Source organism: Pristis pectinata, chromosome 6 (genome assembly GCF_009764475.1).
Source record: "Pristis pectinata isolate sPriPec2 chromosome 6, sPriPec2.1.pri, whole genome shotgun sequence".
NCBI classification, from domain to species: Eukaryota; Metazoa; Chordata; class Chondrichthyes; order Rhinopristiformes; family Pristidae; genus Pristis; species Pristis pectinata.
In genome coordinates, this window is record NC_067410.1 from 112,488,339 (window position 1) to 112,507,207 (window position 18,869).

Consider the following 18,869-nt stretch of genomic DNA (forward strand, 5'->3'; position numbering starts at 1 on the left):
ATAATGAATAAATAATATAGCAACATATCCTGTTGCATGGCTGAGCCGCTCTGTGAGAGGGACTATTTCTGTGGAGTCGGCTCAGATGGTTGTTGAGACCAGACAACCGAGTTGGTGGGAAACCTGGATGGTTAAAGACGAGAGTGAGGGGATCTGGGCAGAGGGCTGGTGAAATACAATGGTCCAAAGGGACGAAGCCCAATGACCTGGAACTCTGATCTGTCAGTTCCCACTTTCCATGTGCAGATTGCACATCAAAGGAATTGTACCCGGAGTGGATTGTGTTGGTGATAAGCTCTGGGTGAGATTTCTGGGTGCCAATCATCTTGATTTTTGAGGAACTTGATGATATCACAAGTCACATATCGCATGTTTTCTTGCTTGGATATTTTCAGTGCAACCTACAAATTATGTCGTACTACCTCGATGCATTGCTCTCCTGTGGGGCATTCATGTCTATGTGGGTACTTGGCTGATTGACAGAGCTGACTGGGCAACTAGACAACTCATTGCAGGCCGCTCAATCTTCTTCCAAAGATTGATGGGTTAACAGACTCTCAGCATTTAGCCACTGATGGACATGTTCCATGATGCCTCACTGGTGACACCACCGGCTTCTCTACATTGGCAAACTTCCTAGCTGTGGGTGTGCAGAGCTACCAGGATCACGTTGCTTTACAATGAAGGACGTGATGTCTAGTTAATGAAGGCACATTCCAGCACTGCTAATAACAGTCAGGGGTGAAAATTTGCCGTCTTTACCCAGTCTGGCTGATATGTGACTCCAGACTCAACTGTCTGCCTAGGTCTTAAAATTCCCCCTGAAGTGTCTGAGCAAGCTACTCCGTTCAAGGGCAATTAGGGATGGGCATTAAAGCTTACCTTAACAATGATGCCCAGATCCTGGGAAAAAAAATAAATTAATGAAAAGCTTCACCATAATATGGAACAGAAAAATATTAAAGAAACAATCATTAAAACGTAGCGTTACACACTCTATCCCCTCTCCTATCTTAGTATCTCACTTGTGAATTTTGTGACCCTGGAGCTGTCTCTGTGTGGCTGCTGTTTGACTGCAGGAAGGTTACTCCCTTTCCCTTTAAGTTTGCATAGTTACAAGAGATTCATAGATTCTGACAGCACAGAAACAGGCCCTTTGGCCCACCACATCCATGCCGACCATTGTACCTGTCTACAGTGATCCCATTTACCTGCATTAGGTCTACAGTCTTCAATGTCTTGGCAATTCAAGTACTTGTCTGGATCTTTTTTTGATGCTGAGAGTATCTCCTCCTCTATCTCTTCAGGAAGCACATTCAAGACTCCAACCACCCTCTGTGTGAAAAAATTCCCCCTTAAACCTTCTACCTCTCACCTTAAGCCTATGTCCTCTAGTCATAGATGTTCCTCCGATAAGTAAAAAGGTTGACATCTATCCCCCTCATAATGTTATTTACCTCTATCAGATCACCCCCAGCCTACTCCACACCAAGGATTATTACAAGTACAATCTACTCTGCGTAAAATTGCCCTTATGGCCTACAAGGAGCTGTTGTCCTGGATAGGCTGAGTTGAGATGCTGCCCTGGGCCCAGTCTGGGGTGGCTGGTGATTGGCATGGGCGAGTGTGCTGTATGGGGAGTTGTGGTGGGAGTTGAAATGGTGCCCTTGTGAAGGCGGACAACGGTATCCGTATTCAATTCCCCCCTCAGGAGGTAGACAATGAAGAACTGATTGTGGGTACTCAAGACTGCTCCACTACTGTGTCACCCTGTGAGGGAGAGGCAGGTGTGGAAGGCTGACAGATCCTGGATCACACGTTTCTGACCCCTGCTGGATTCACTCTCCATCTCGGAGTCAGCTTTCTGTGCAGCCTGCCTCTGTTCAGGCTGAAGCTGGTGTTGGAGGGGGTGTAAGTGTCACTTCATAACTTTGTCAATCACACCCCCCAACAATGTAGACACAGCTCAGCACATCACGGAAACCAGCCTCCCCTCCATGGACTCTGTCTACACTTCTCGCTGCCTCGGTAAAGCAGCCAGCATAATCAAAGACCCCACCCACCCCGGACATTCTCTCTTCTCCCCCCTCCCATTGGGCAGAAGGTACAAAAGCCTGAAAGCACGTACCACCAGGCTCAAGGACAGCTTCTATCCCGCTGCTTTAAGACTATTAAATGGTCTGCTAGTACAATGAGGTAGACTCTTGAACTCACAATCTACCTCATTATGGCCCTTGCACCTTATTGTCTGCCTGGACTGCACGTTCTCTGTAGCTGTGACACTTTACTCTGCATTCTGCATTGTTTTCCCTTGTGCTACCTCAATGCACTGTGTAATGAATTGATCTGTATGAATGGTATGCAAGACAAGTTTTTCACTGTACTTTGGTACAAGTGACAATAAGAAACCAATTCCAATTCCAATCAGTAGGATCAGCCACTCAACATGGTTATGAATGCTTCAGCCATTTCTTGGCACTCACACACTGGGGCTGGTGTGACTGAGGGTGAGAATGCTGTTGGTGCTCCTTCTCAATGAATTGATTAATTGCCCACCACCATTCACAACTGGGTGCAAGAGGACATCAGATCCTTGACCCCATTCATTGGTTGCTTCAATTTGTTGCATGTTGCTCTTGCTGTGTAGCACAGATGCAGCCAAACATTGCAATGCATATTTTGCTGCTGCAAATCCCTCTAATTGCATTTCAAAATCTGGCTGAAATGTTGGGACATTCTCATCATTTAAGGCGTTCAAGATGGGAGAGCACACACCAGTCTTCATTGAGGGGTCAGTGGTGGGAAGGGTGAGCAGCTTCCAGTTCCTGGGCATCAGCATCTCAGAGGATCTGTCCTGGGCCCAACACATTGATGCAATCGTGAAGGCCAGTGTCTCTATACCTCATTAGGAGCTTGAAAAGATTCAGTACGTCACCAAAGCCTTTTGCAAATTTCTACAGATGTACGGTGGAGAGCATTCTGACTGGCTGCATCACCGCCTGGTATGGAGGCTCCAATGCACAGGATCACAAGAGGCTGCAGAGGGTTGTAGACTCAGCCAGCTCCATCACGGGCACAACCCTCCCCACCACCAAGGACATCTTCAAGAGGCGGTGCCTCAAGAAGACAGCATCCATCACTAAGGACCCTCACCACCAGGGACATGCCCTCGTTACTACCATCAGGGAGGAGGTACAGGAGCCTGAAGACCCACACTCAACGATTCAGGAACAGCTTCTTCCCCTCCGCCATCAGATTTCTGAACGGTCCATGAACACTACCTCGTTATTCCTTTTCTTTGCACTATTTATTTACTTTTGGAATTTAGTTACTTTATGTCTTTGCACTGTACTGCTGCTGTGGAAAAACATATTTCAGGTTATATAAGTCAGTGATAATAAATCTGATTCTGATTCTGATTCTGATTCTGATTTTGGTGCTGTGAAAGGCGCTATATAAAGACAAGTCCTACTCCTAGCAAGCAGAATGTGAGCTGAGGCTGGCTGCAGTTCCTGGCCAGTTGTTTATTTTGTCCTGTGTTTTCCTGGCAGATGTGATTATGTTGAAGCAGCTCTTATAAGTCTCAGCCTGCATTCATTTCCTGTCTTTGGTTATTAGCTTCGATGCAAGCAATCCCAGCAGTGAGATGGTTGACTGATTTGTTTACAAACTAGGTGTGTTCCTGTTCTATCTATATCTTCAGCTCCCGATGTCTGGAGTCACTAGCTCCTTTGCATTCCAAATAACTGAAATTTTTATGTCCATTTGAATCCTCCTGAATATTCTCTCCTGATACCTTATCCTTCAACAAATATTAAAAACAGATGATTTTATGAAGGAGCTTACTGTTGGATAAATGATCTGTCCTACAACAGTAGCTAATCAGCCAGCTCCATCACAGGCACAACCCTTCCCACCATCCAGGACATCTTCAAGAGACGATGCCGCAAGAAAGCGCCGTCCATCACTTAAGGATCCTCACCACCCGGGACATGCCCTCTTCTCGTTACTATCATCGGGGTTGAGGTACAGGAGCCTGAAGACCCACACTCAACGATTCAGGAACAGCTTCTTCCCCTCCGCCATCAGATTTCTAAACGGTCCATGAACCCATGAACACTACCTCGTTATTCCTTTTTTTGCATTATTTATTTATTTTTGTAATTTATGGTAATTTTATATCTTTGCACTGTACTGCTGCCGCAGAACAACAAATTTCACGTCACATAAGTCAGTGATAATAAATCTGAGTCTGATTCTATAAAATGCACCAGCATTGGCTGGAAAGTTCTTTGGGATGTTCTGGGGATGTGAAAGGTGTTATCAAAGTGCAGGATCTCGGATTCATTTCTTCCCCAGGATGTGGTGCTCATGTCAGGAGCCAGGAATCAGTGCCCGGCAGCAGAGATTGGAATACCTGGAGCCTGACTTTTACTGCAAACACTCTCTGCATTTTAAATCCAAAGAAGACAGACTGTCTGGAGAAACACAGTGGCAGGGAACACCAGCAGAACAGCAGCAAAACAACAACGTGAAACCCCTGCCCAACATGTTCCTAATTTAAGAGGTGGACATGAGTGCAGCACACACACACACACACACACACACACACACACACACACACACACGCATGCACGCACGCACGCACACACACTCACGCACACACACTCACACACACACACGCACACACACACTCACGCACACACACACTCACACACACACACAGGCACACACACGCACACACACTCATGCATGCCCCCAAACATGAACACACAACACACACGTGCACGTCCACACACATGTTCACACAGTCACACACACATTCACACTCGTATGTGCATGCAAATACATGCACACATATGCATACATGTGTATACACACACTTCCACACACATACGCACATATAAACACAAATGTGAACAATCATATACATGCACAGACTCTTGCATGCAAACACACATGCATACATGCATAAACACACACACAGGCTCACACACACACAGGCGTGCACACACACAGGCACAGACACACACAAAGGCACACACACACACAGGCGTGCACACACAGAGGCAGGCATGCATGCACACACACACAGGCGCGCACACATACACAGGCGCACACAGATACACACACACAGGCGTGCGCACACACAGACAGGCGTGCACACACACAAACACAGGTGCACACACGCAGGCATGTGCACACAGAGAGGCGTGCACACACACACACACACACAGACATACACACACACACACACACACACACACACACACATACACGCAGGCGCACACGCAGGCGCACACGCACACTTATTTCCTGTACTCCCAGCTGTCTGTGAACCAAGCACAGAGCAGTCACTGGAATGTGCCATCTGGCTCACTCTGTGCAGCCATTGTGTTTGTTCTACATGTGAGAGACCAACCTTGCTTGTTTGAGATTAAAGGTAAATATACTAACACCAGAACACAATGCAGCTTTGTGCTCCAGGATGATGCTAATTACCAGTGGTATTGGCTGGTTGTGAAGCAGTCTGTGTAAGCACTTACACCCATGAAATGAGAAGAGGCAGAGGCAGTCGGGACACCGTTTCATCGTCTGTCACCATTGCCCGACTGCTGACACCACCTGCCCTGAGAGCAGCCCCAGTGTAAGGTTTATTGCAAATCGATCGCCTTCCTTTGCAGGTGGTTGCTACCAATCACTCTTCTGCTTTGCATATAATCTGTCCCTCACACACTGCCTTCCAAAAAGGCCAGACTGTTGTCAGAGAGCTTCCTGCACACTGTGATAATCAGCATCACTCTGCAGCATAAGGCAGCATCGTATTGTGATATACCTGTCTTTATCGCATAGATTGATATTGGTATTGGTTTATTATTGTCACTTGTACCGAGGTACAGTGAAAAACTTGTCTTGCATACTGTTTGTACAGATCAATTCATCACACAGTGCATTGAGGTAGTACAGGGTAAACACAATAGCAGAATACAGAGTGAAGTGCCACAGCTACAGGGATGTGTATTACAGGTAGACAACAAGGTGCAAGGTCATAACAAGGTAGATCGTGAGGTCAAGAGTCATTTTATCATATAAGGGAACCATTCAATAGTCTTATCACTGTGGGATGGAAGCTATCCTTGAGCCTGGTGTTACGTGCCCTCAGGCTCCTGTATCTTCTGCCTGATGGGAGAGGGGAGAAGAGAGAATGACCCGGGTGGGTGGGGTCTTTGATTATGCTGGCTGCTTCACCAAGGCAGCAAGAGGTATAAACAAGGGCTGCATCCTTAAACACAGTTTCCATCATGTGGGCAGCTCACTGAGTAACAGTACAGAGAATGGCCACTGCCGGGTTTGAAACCTGCTTAAGACACGTCGGTTCAATGACCTGAAACATTAATTTCTCCCACCACAGATGCTGCCTGACCTGCTGAGTGCTTCCTTCATGCTTCAGACCTCAGGTTCTCAACACCTGCAGCATTTTGCTTTTCAGTGTATGAGGATAGGTTGTGAATGGATCTAGCGGTAGAATATCAGCCTTAGTCTCATTGAACAGAACAGGAGAGGTCACTTTGTGCCTCATGCCTGCTTCACTATTCAGGAAAATCTCTGCTAAGCATTTACTTCAGCATCTTTCTTCTGCACTAACCTAATATCCGCTGATAATCTTAAGATCCAAAAAACTTTCAGTCTCGAGTCTTAAACATCCCAAGAGACCAAAAGCTACAGGAGCAGAATTAGGCCATTCAGCCCATCGAGTCTGCTTTGCCATTCAATCATGGCTGATTTTTTCAATCCCATTCTCCCGCCTTCTCCCCGTAACCCTTAACCCTCCTGTCCAATCAAGAACCTACCAATCTCTGCCTTAAATTCCCAATGACTTGGCCTCCACAGCCCTCTGTGGCAACAAATTCCACAGATTCACCACCCTCTGGCTGAAGAAATTCCTCCTCATCTCAATTCTAAAGGGACGTCCCTTTATTCCGAGGCTGTGCCCTCGGATCCTGGACTCTCCCACTGATGGAAACATCCTCTCCACATCTTCTCTATCCAGGCCTTTCAGTATACACAGTGACCCAGTCTCCACTTGGGCTGAGAATTCCTGAGGTTCTTATCACAGTTCTGAATGTTTGAATGCTTGACGCTTTATTCTGAGACCGTGACCTTTGACTGTGGACAGCCAGGATAAATTATCCCCATATCCATGCTGTCAAACCCTGTAAGAATTTTGTACATTTCAATGAAATGTCTTCTTATGTTTCTAAACCTTATATATTAATCATTGAAAGTTATTAATAAAGCAATTAAGAAGGCAAACTGTGCCTATACTCTCATATAACAGTGGCTGATTAATGAAGCAGGCACCCCTTAGCGAATAACTCCTGATCATAATCCAGGGTTGTGTGGTGAGGCCAGCTCCGCCCGGCAAAGAATTGGCTCATCTTGGCTCCTGGGGAATGAGCGTCAGGACCTGTCTCTATGCTGACTTCCACACAGCCAGTGATGGAGGTGGTATTTGTATACACTGTGGAGTGTAAACATTGCTTTAAGGTTGAAGAAATGGTGTCATTTGCTTAAGTATTGGATCATTGTATGTCCCATACTTCAGATTCATTCAAAAATCAACTATTACAATGAACAGATCCCTTGAGACTCCTGATCCAAGTCATAGACTCATAGTCATTCCATGGAAACAGGCCCTTCAGCCCAACTCATTCATGCTGACCAAGATTCCCACTTAAGCTTGTCCCATTTGCCTGCGTTTGGCCCATATCCCTCTAAACCTTTCTTATCCATGAACCTGTCCAAGTACCTTTTAAATGTTGTTAGTGTACCTGCGTCAACCACTTCCTCTGGCAGCTCGTTCCATATACTGACCACCATCTGGGTGAAAAAGTTGCCCCTCAGGTGCCTGTTAAGTCTCTCTCCTCTCACCTTAAACCTGTGCCCTCTGGTTCTTGATTCGTGGATTAAACAATTCACAGTGCTGTACAAGAAGGACACTGGCGGTGAGGATGGATACCAACTGTGAGACTGGCAAATGTGATACTGGCGAGCCTGTGACTTAACCAGAGCATGGCCAGACGGAGTGATTTTTAACTTAATATTTGATGTTCAGGAGTCACTGACAACACCAGCGTTTACTTCCCATCCGGAGCTGCACCTGAGAACGTGGCAGTGAGCTGTGGCAGTCCCTCTAGTGAAGGAGCTCACACCGTGCTGTTGAGGAGGGAGTTCTACAAATGGCAGAATAGATAAAGGCAAACCAGTTGATGAGTTGTATTTGGACTTCCAGAAGGCCTTTGATAAGGTGCCATAGAAAAGGTTATAGAACAAGATTAGAGTGCATGGTGTTAGTAGTAATACTGTGACATAGAATGAGGATTCGTTAACGCTAGTTTTGGCACTGGAGAAGAGTTGGTCTCTGATGGTTACCCATACGTCTGGCTAGCACAGTCTGTGGCCTTCACACATGCCATAGGTATTGGTGTGTGTGAAAGTCTCCTGGTCATCCAATGGCGAGGACGAGCACTCAGTCCCAACAGACAAAGAAACACTGACCAACAGTTGTTGAGCAATGGATCTGATCACTCAGTGAGGTGAAGGTTTGCATTGTTCTTGCTTGTTTATTGGAGAATTCTTCACTCTACCAGCAGTTACTCCTCACAATGTTCCTGGGTCACTGCCTGAGATCAAGGTTGAGTCTAGTGCAGTCCAAAAGTTTCTCCCATCACTGGATAAATCTCCCCTCACCTCTGCCACTCTGTAGAGAACCTTTGCAGCTCTTCCAGTCTCTCCATATTAACTGAAGTTCCTCATCCCTGGAACCCTTCCAGTAACTCTTCCTCGTTTCCTCTCGAAGACCGCGGCACCTTTCTAACAGGTGGTGCCCAGAACTGGACGCAACACTCCAGCTGGTGAGAAAGCCTCAGAAAGTTATAAAAACTTTGAGGTGCTTAAATCAGTTTAGGGGATAAATGTACAGGTGCCTCACTGAAAGTACGTTCACCGATTGAATGGTGCTCTTCACTTTGTTTATTCTAAAGGGGATGTCAGATGGAGGAGAACCTGCAGTGGTCCCAAGCTGCCCTTGTCTTACTTTGTATAGAGTCATATAGCACAGAAACAGGCCATTTGGCCCAACTGGTTCATGCCCACCAAGATGCCCCATCCAAACTAGGCCATTTGCCCACTTTTGGCCCATAACCTTCTAAACCTTTCCAAATCCATGTACCTGTCCAACTGTCTTTTAGAAGTTGTTGTTGTATCTGCCTCAACCTCTTCCTCTGGCAGCTCGTTCCACATAGATACCAACCTTTGTGTAAAAAAGCTGCCCCTCAAGTCTCCCCTCTCAACTTAAACTCATGCTCTCTAGTTCTTGATTCCCCAACCGTAGGGAAAAGGCTGAGTGCATTCACCCTATCTCTGCCCCTCGTGATGTTAGACACCTCTATAAGATCACCTCTCAGTCTCCTATTTTCCAAGCAATAAAATCAAACCTCTCCCTACAACTCAGTCCCTCATGACCTGGAAACATCCTTGTAACTCTTTTCTGCGCTCTTTCCAAAACAGGGTGACCGAAACTGAACACAATGCTCCAAGTGTGGCCTCACCAGCGTCCTGTACAACCGCACCATAACCTCCCAACTTTTATACTCAGTTCCCTGGCTGATGAAGGCTAGTGTGCCATAAGCCTTCATCAGTGACACCACTTTCATGGAATCATGTACTTGTACTCCAAGGTCCCTCCGTCCTGCAACAGTCCCCAGGGCCCTGCCGTTCACTGTGGAAGTCTGACCTGGATTTGACTTTCCAAAATGCAACACCTCGCACTTATCCGAATTGCCATTTCCACTTGTCATTCCTCAGTCCACTTACTCAGTTGAGCAAAATCCCCCTGTAATTTTTGATAACCATCTTTATTGTCCACTATACCGCCAATTTTACTGTCATAAAGGTGCTGGACCCTTGATATGTTGCTTGAATACATTTTGTGAAGAGTATACAGTGTACCCCTGGTGCACACTCTTTCCATGTTTTAAACTGACACCCATTAACTTTAGTGCCTAAAATACCCTTTCGTCACTACTCCCTACTTCTTCCCCCAATAGAGCTAAATCAGCTTTGAACAGATTCATTCTGCTTTCACTGAGAATGGAAAAGGCAACCTTTCAAGTGGTTATTTGAAGTCCTCCATTTGGTGAAGAAGTAGGACTGTAGGTGAGAACAGCAGTGTTATTCCACTCAATGAATGGAATAAAAGCATGAAAGCCAGCTGAACTGTTTACTGCTTCCTGTAACTCAATGATCTGCTTTCTTTCTAATGACATACCGCGACTGATAGCTCCCCAGCTGTGACTCAGTCGGTGGCATTCTTGCCTCTTTGAAGAGGAAAAACAGGTGATTAAAAATAATCCACAGTCAAGGAAGTTGCACGACTTCTAGTAAATCACCAGTCACACTCCAGCTCCACAGTCAGGGGACCTGTGTTTAAGGAAGAACATCAAATACTTGGAAAGGGTGCGGAGGATATTTTTCGGGACTGAAATTAGATGGAATTATGATTCTTCTGCAAAGAGGCAGAGTTATTCAAATTCATTGATGGTCTGAGTCCAAAAGGAGGAACTGCTTCCAGTAGCAGACAGGTCAGTAACAAGGGGCACATGGTGAATGTGATTGGCAAGGCTGGGAGAGGTCGGGCAGGGGGGCAGCGGGGAGGTGGGGTAACATGAAGAAGGCACTTAACGCAGGAAGTTTTTGTGAACTGGGACGTTTGGACTGTGAGTTCAAGGTTCAGAAATAAAAAGGAAACTGGATAAATACTTGAAGTTGAAATAACAGCAGAATAAGGGACTGGTTCAAGTTTGTTGTCATATAAACACATACCCAGGGTATAAATGCCATGAAAATGAGCGTTTTGCGCAGCAGCTCAGTGCATTACAGACATGACAAACATAAGTTAACATAAACTTAACATAAAGTATAAAATGTGCAAAAAAAAATATACAATGACACCAGTGCAAGTTGAGAGGGAGAAAATGAAATATAGATAGATCTGTTCATCAGTCACACGTACGTCGAAACACACAGTAAAATGCATCTTTTGTGTAGAGTGTTCTGGGGGGCAGCCCAGAAGTGTCGCCACGCTTCCGGCGCCAACATAGCACGCCCACAACTTCCTAACCCGTATGTCTTTGGAATGTGGGAAGAATCCTGAGCACCCGGAGGAAACTCACACAGACACGGGGAGAACGTACAAACCTCTTACAGACAGCGGCCAGAATTGAACCCGGGTCGCTGGCGCTGTAATAGTGTTACGCTGACCACTGCACAACAGTGCAAGGTAGTGTTGGGGTTTGTCAGGTGGGTTCAAGAACCTGATGGCGGTGGCGAAGAAGCTGTTGTTGAACCTTGAAGTGTGGGTCTTCAGGCTCCTGTACCTCCTGCCTGACGGCAGCATTAAGAAGAAGGCACGGCCCGGATGGTGGGGGTCCCTGATGATGGATGTCACTTTCCTGATGGGGCGGGAGAGCTGTACCCGTGATGGAACTGCCTGAGTCCACCACCGTCTGTAGCCTCTTACCTTCTGGTGCATTCAAGTTTCCATACCATGCTGCGATGCAACCAGAGAGCTAGCACAGATAAAGTGGAGTGAATGACCTGCTGTAATACTGTATCGTTCTTTGAATAATGACTCCTTGATGGTGAATGATAGAATTTTGTTGGATAAAGGTAACATGGACCTGGAGCGAGGGAGAACAAGTGAAAGCAATGGAGGGACATGGATCATGTGCAGGCAGGTGGGAGTACTTTCATTTGTCATTGTGTTTGACACAGACATGGTGGGCCAAAGGGCCTGTTCCTGCGCTGTACTGTTCTATGTTCTATGTTCAATCACAGCTTCTAAATGCTTTAAGATGGGAAAAAATGCTTGATAAGGCATTCTCAATACAAGAGGGCATGGCTTTAAGGTAATTTAAGGTATGGCTTTGGGAAGTTCAAGGGAGACATCAGAGGAAGGTTTTTTACCCAGAGAGTGGTTGGGGCATGGAATGCGCGGTCTGGGGCGGTGGTGGAGGCAGGTCCATTGGACAAATTCAAGAGATTACCAGATAGGCATATGGAGGAATTTAAAATAGAGGGATATGTGGGAGGAAGGGGTTAGATAGTCTTTTGCGAGGTTTAAAGGTCAGCACAACATGGTGGGCCAAAGGCCCTGTATTGTGCTGTACTGTTCTATGTTCTATGTATAAGGCAAGATTTGCAAGGCTTTGGTGAATGGAGGGGAGTGGGAGACTGGGAAGCTCATTCAGTGAACGAGCAAAGCCATAGTAGGCTGGCGGGTAAAAGTCTTGGATGTAATGGCCCACTAAGGCACCCAGCTGGATTTAATTCTGCAAGAAGAGGTCTCCACCATCTTCTCAAGGGCAATTGGTGATGGGTGATAAATACTGGTTGGCCTTGGCAGTGATGCTCAGATCCAGAGAATTCATTTTTAAAAAAAAATCAGGGGCCAATCAATCAGGGCTCTTAAAAGAGATTTGGATAGCCACATGAGAGAGCTTAACTGACTCTAGGGAAAGAGCAGGGAATTCAGAGTGGCAGGGTTGGAGTGGGAGCAGCTATTGACTCACGGAGCTAAATGGGCTCTGCCTGTGCTGTGGCATTTCAATGAGTCAATGATTCTAACCAGTACTGAATCAAAGACAGGTAGATGGAGGAGTTCGTCAATAATTTAATGGGGTTGTTCACCAACACGATCTCCGTCGCTCTCACACCCAATTTGAGGCAGCACTGCGGAGGAAGCAGAGAATAGATAATGACTCACAGGAGAATGGAATTATACCATACGCTCCAAGCATCTTTGTCGTGGCACCAGTTATTTCATCCTTCATTTGCTTAAGTGCTCTTGGACACACTCCATCTATCCACAGTGCTCTAAGTGCTCCAGGATGCCAGTTATCATGACATTTTGTTGCTCAATATCTCCTTGAGTTCAAGTGCCTCCAGGGGAGTTGAAGGAGTCTCTGTTGGCATTTCTGACAATGAAGGCTGTCAATGAAAATACCTGACTAAATATTTGCAGCTACTGGTGCTTGGATTCATTACGATTCCTGCAGGTGTTAGTCAAAACCCAGTGGGTAGTGCTCTTGTCTTTAGGCAGAAGGTTGGGGTTACTCGAGAAACATGAGAATCAATCCCTGTGTGATTCTGAGTCTTGGAGGACCAGCACCAAGGGAGTCCTGCAGGCTCAGAGGTGTCCAGTCTCGAATGGGATGCTAAACTGAGATCCCAGGTGGTCAGTGAGATCTGCTATCACGATAAGCAAGGTGTGTGATTTGGAGGGGAAACTGCAGGTGGTGGTGGTTCCCATGCGTTTGGTGACTTGTCATGGCATCACAGAGTTATACAGCACAGAAGCAGGCCCTTCAGCCCAACTCTTCCATACTGACCAAGGTGCCTTCCTGAGTTAGTCCCATTTGCCCACCTTTGGCCCACATCCCTCTAAACCTTTCCTATCCGTGTACCCGTCCAAGTGTCTTTTAAATGTCGTAACTGTACCCACCTCTACCACTGCCCCTGGCATCTCGTTCTATATACCCACTTCCCTCTGTCTGAAGAAATTGCCCCTCAGGGCATTTTTGAATCTTTCCCCTCTCATCTTAAACTTATGCCAACTCTCTTACCCTGGCAAAAACCTGTGACCATCCACCATGATGTTATGAAGCTCTATAAGGTCACCCCTCAGTCTCCTACACTCCAGGGATAAAGGACCCAGCTTATGCAGTCTCTCCTTACATCTCAGGACCTCCAGTCTGGGCAACACCCTTGCGAATCTTTCCTTCACCCTCTCTAGCTTAATCACATCCTTCCGGAAGTATGATGACCAGAACTGCACGCAACATTCCAGGTTCAGTTTCACCAACACCCTATACAGCTCTAATGCCCAACTCCTGTACTCAATGCCCTGAATGATGAAGGCAAGCGTGCCAAATGCTTTCTTCATCACCCTGTTTACCTGTGTCGCCACTTTCAGGGAGTGTATTTATACCTCAAGGTCTCTCTGTTCTGGAACTCTCCCCAGGGCCCTGCCATTCACGGTGTAAGTCCTGCTCTGGTTTAACTTCCAAAAATGGATCACTTTGCGCTTGTCTGAGTTAAGTTCCATCTGCCAGTCCTTCACCTTGAAAAGTTGACGTAGACCCTGTTGTAACCTGAGACAACCTTCCTCACTCTCCAGCACACCTCCAACTTTCATCCACAGACTCACCGATCATGCCGCCTACGTTCTCATCCAAATTGTTAATATATCTGACAAATAAGAGGGGAATTAGCCCTGATCCCTGTGACACACCGCTGGTGACAGGCCTTCAATCTGAAAAGCCACCCTCCACCATCACCCTCTGACTACTTCCAACAAGCCAATTTTGCATCCAATTGGCTAGTTCACCCTGGATCCCATGTGATCTCAACATCCGGACCAGTCAACCATGCAGGTCCTCGTCAAAGGCCTTGCTAAAGTCCATGTGGACAATGTTTACCGCCCTGCCCCCACCAGTCCTCCTTGTTACTTCACCAAAAAACACAACCGAATTCGTGAGACGGGATTTCCCACACACATAGCCATGCTGACTCTCCCTAATCAGTCCTTGCCTTTCCAAATGCAGATAGATCCTGTCTGTCAGAATTCCCTCCAGTAACGTACCCACCGCTGATGTAAGGCTCACTGGCCTGTAATTTCCTGGCTTGTCCTTGCAGCCCTTCCCAACTAAAGGCAAACCATTAGCTGCCCTCCAGTCTTCCAGTGCCTCATCTGTGACTAAGGAAGATGCACAACTATTGCCAAGGACCAAGCAATTTCTTCCCATCTTTGGATACTTGGTCGGGCCCCGGGCATTTATCCAGCTTTATATGCCTCAGGACTGCCAACATCTCTTTCGTAATATTGATATATTTCAGGACATCACTGTTGTCTTTCCTGAATTCCCTGGCTTCCATGATCTTCTCCATAGTAAGTACAGATGAGGAGTATTCATTTAGGACCACGCCCATCCCCCATGGCTCCACACATAGACGACCACACTAATCCTTATGGGGACATTATTGCTCCTGAGTTACCCTTTTACTTGTAATATACTTACAGGATCTTTCAGGATTCTCCTTTACCTTATCTTGGTGGTAGATGTTGTAGGTTTGGGAGTTGCTGTTGGAGTTACCCAGGTAAATGTTGTGGGTGTTATATACTGCAGCCATGGTGCAGCAGTGGTGGATGGGGTGCTGATCAAGTGGCTGTTTGGCCAATATAGTATGGGTGTTTTACAGCACCAAGGTCATTTCTCTCATCACTCCTGTGCTCACTGTCCTGAACTGATTTCAATTTTAAAATTTCTTGTCCTTGTTTTCAAGTCCCTGCATGGTCACACCTCCTGACACTGTAATATTCCCCTGCCCTATAAAGCTATGAGATAGCTTTGCTCCTCCAGTTATGGCCTTGAGTACATAACCTCCAACTGATTGAAGAGATCACTAATCTGCATCGATTATGTCTTTACAAAAGTGCTGTCAGGGCGTGAGTTGGGAATGATTCTGTGTACATCCCTTGTTATTACAGCCACGTGTCATCTTCAGTTCAGTTTCATTAATTCTGATTAAAATGTGTCTCAATTATGTTATCAGGTCAGGAAGCACCTGGGGAAAGAGTTAATGTTTCAGGTCAAAGACTCTTCATTTCTCTCTCCACAGATGCTGCCTGACCTACTGAGTGATCGCAGCATTTTGTTTCATATTGTAGAGTTCCAGCATCTGCAGTTTGTAGATCTTCAATTCTGTTATGGAGTCATAGAGCCATAGAGTAACATAGCACAGAAACAGGCCCTTCGGCCCAACTGGTCCATGCCGACAAAAATGTCCAATTGAGCTAGTCCCAGTTGCCCGTGTTTGGCCCGTATATCTCTAAGCCTTTCCCATCCCTGTACCCGTCCAAATATCTTTTAAATGTTATTATTGTACCTGCCTCAACCACTTCCTCTGGCAGCTCGTTCCATATGCTCACCACCCTCCGGGTGAAAAAGTTGCCCCTCAGGTTCCTTTTAAATCTTTCACCTCTCACCTTAAACCTGTGCCCTTGAGTTTTTTTAGATACCCTTTCTTTGAGAAAAAGACTGCACATTCACTCCATCTATGCCCCTCATAAATGTATACACCTCTATGAGATCACCCCTCAGTCTCCTACACTCCAAGGAATAAGGTCCTAGTCTGCCCACCCTCGCCTTATAATTTAGGCCCTCGAGTCCTGGCAACATTCTTGTAAATCTGCTTTGCACTCTTTACAGCGTAATGACGTCTTTCTTATAACAGGGTGACCAAAACTTACTCAATAATCCAAGTGCATAAGGTAACCAAACTGTACACAATCTCTGGATCAGAAGGTCCTGGATTTGAATGGCATTCAGGAGGCTGCCATGTTAGAGAGGCAGTGATGAGGGAGTCCTAATGAAGAGCAATAATGACTGAATTCTACCAGCTTCTTGGGATGTTGTTGAAGAAGCAGGTCCAGGTCTCAACTTTGAGAAATGGGATCTGGGTTGCAACTTCCTCTTTTAAGGAATGCTGTCTCTCTCCCTCTCTCTCCCTCTCTCTTCCCTTTCACCAGGAAATTACCTATGTAATTCCACCATAGATTCGTACAGCATGGAAACAGGCCCTTCAGCCCACCATCAAACACCTGTTTGCACCAATCCCAGTTTCCCATCAATTCTCCACAGATTCTATCCCTAACCTACACACTAGGGGCAATTTACAGCAGCCAATTTAGCTACCGATCTATGTCTCTGGAATTGGGAGGAAACTGGAACACCGAGAGGAAACCCACGCAGCCACAGGGAGAACATGCAAACTCCACACTGAGAGTGCCGAAGGTCAGGATGGAACCCGTGTCACTGTAGCTGTGAGGCGGTGGCTCTGTACTGCCCCTCATCCTTCCTTCCTCCTTTCACTGGGGTGATACTGGGAATATCAGAAGGCAGAGGGGCTGATTATCCATGCGCTGCAGAAATACTGGAGCTCAGCACCAGGATAAGGAGTCTGATTGACAGCCTCTTACAGATGTCCACAGAGGTACAAAGAATGAGAAAGTTGCAGTTATTGCTGCTCATAACCTCAGGACATCCTGAAATGCGAAAGGAATTGTTGAAGAGGAGACACTGCTGTGATTGTAAGAAATGTGCGTGCCAGCAACTGCACAGCAGGATTCCACACAGTGAAATCTGAATACAGCAGCTATTTGTGATGTTGACTGAGAGATACAGAGCGATACAGATAATGTCCCAGGATCTACCACCTTCACCTGAGACAGCAGATGGATGTCTCATCCAGAAAATAGTAGTTTTAACCAAGCAACACAGACTCATTACAACCTCAAGCATTTGCATGGCGCCATTAACACAGGTAAAGTGCAAAGGTGCCTCACAGGAGCATTATGTAAACAAAAATGAGGGCATTAGCAGATATGTTCAGACAGATGGCCAAAAAGGAAAGTGTTAAGGCACATCTTAAATCAGAAAAAAAGATCAAGGAGGTGAAGGGGGTTAGGGTGGAGCTTCTGGAGTTTAGGATGCAGACAAGTGAAGGCACAGCCAGCAGTGATGGAGCGATTGAAGTTGGAGGATAGAAGTGCAAAGAGATCATCGCGGGTTGTAAAGTTGGAGGTGGTTGCAGAGAGAGGGAGAGGTAAGTCCATGGATTTGTAAACAGGAACCAGAATATTTTAGTCTTGCTGAGTCAAGGGCTGATATAGGTCAGCAAGTATGAGTGATCAGGGAATGGTGTAGGAGACATGCAGTGGAATTTTGGATGACCTTGTAAATGGATGGTAGAATGTGGGAGGGAGCCAGTATTGTCAGGTCTAGTGGTCCCAATGGCACCATTGAGGGTTTCAACAGAGGAAGCAAAGTCTGATTTTATGATGGAAATAGGAAGTAGTATTGTATGATTGTCACAAGGTCAGCTATGACCCTAGAGTTGCAAACTGAGTGGCTGAGACTGCCCCTTCAACAGTGTAATGTTTTCTAGGGGCTACAGTGTCCTCTCCCTTATAATAGTGCCACTCTTCCTCAGTATAGTCACACTGACGGCAACACTTCTTCAATAACCTTCTGCAGCAGTAATGTTTTCCCTCAGTACAGCCCTCTAACTGGGCAGAGCTTCTTCTAACTCTCTATCACCAGAGTGTCTCCAGAACATCATTTGAGCTCAGGACCTTCTGACTTGGAGGCAAGAGAATGCTGGCATTTTTCCTTAAACCCTTTTGTTTGAAGCAAAGTTGAGACATTCCTTTCAAACTGAGGTGGCCAGGAATTGAGGGCTTGACATTTTGCTCTCAGCTGCATAATGGACCTATGGTGTGATATCTTCAAAGTTAGACTAAAGAGGAAGTTGTAAGCCATTGTTCCGTCTAGTAATCTTTACCCCAGCACAAGGATTTCCACAGGGAGCATTTCTTTGTTCCAGCCCAACAAGCTGCTTCCTCAGCAGACATCCCCGGGAGGAGGTGTCAACGAAGAAGTGCATGAGCTGTTGTAAACTGTACGGAAACTCCTCTCTGTAGAATGGGACTCTATCTTTCATCAGAAATCTCATCACTTTAGATGGAGTCTTTGTTGCCAACTCGTACTCCGTATCCTCAAGCAACCCCTTGTAGTATCTGTCCCAGTTTTCCTATCCCCTAACATGACATCATCTGCAAACACTGAATCATCTTCACACTGCTCATGTGCCCAAATGTTTTACCAGCTGAGGATATGGATGGATTCCATGGGCAGATCTCCACCCATCTCCCACCCAATCCAAAACTCAACTATGCCCTGCATGCC

At 46.2% G+C, this 18,869-nt stretch overlaps 1 protein-coding gene across 1 annotated transcript in view; it reads left to right on the top strand.

Annotated features, from left to right (window-relative positions):
* Positions 1 to 5,369: 5,369 nt before the first annotated feature.
* The window catches only part of LOC127571446 (probable cationic amino acid transporter), an 89,968-nt gene continuing 76,468 nt past the window's right edge, over positions 5,370 to 18,869 (top strand). Inside the window, exon 1 of the mRNA XM_052017809.1 lies at positions 5,370 to 5,443. The gene's annotated coding sequence lies outside the window, so the exon portion shown is untranslated. The remainder of the gene's footprint in view (positions 5,444 to 18,869) is intronic.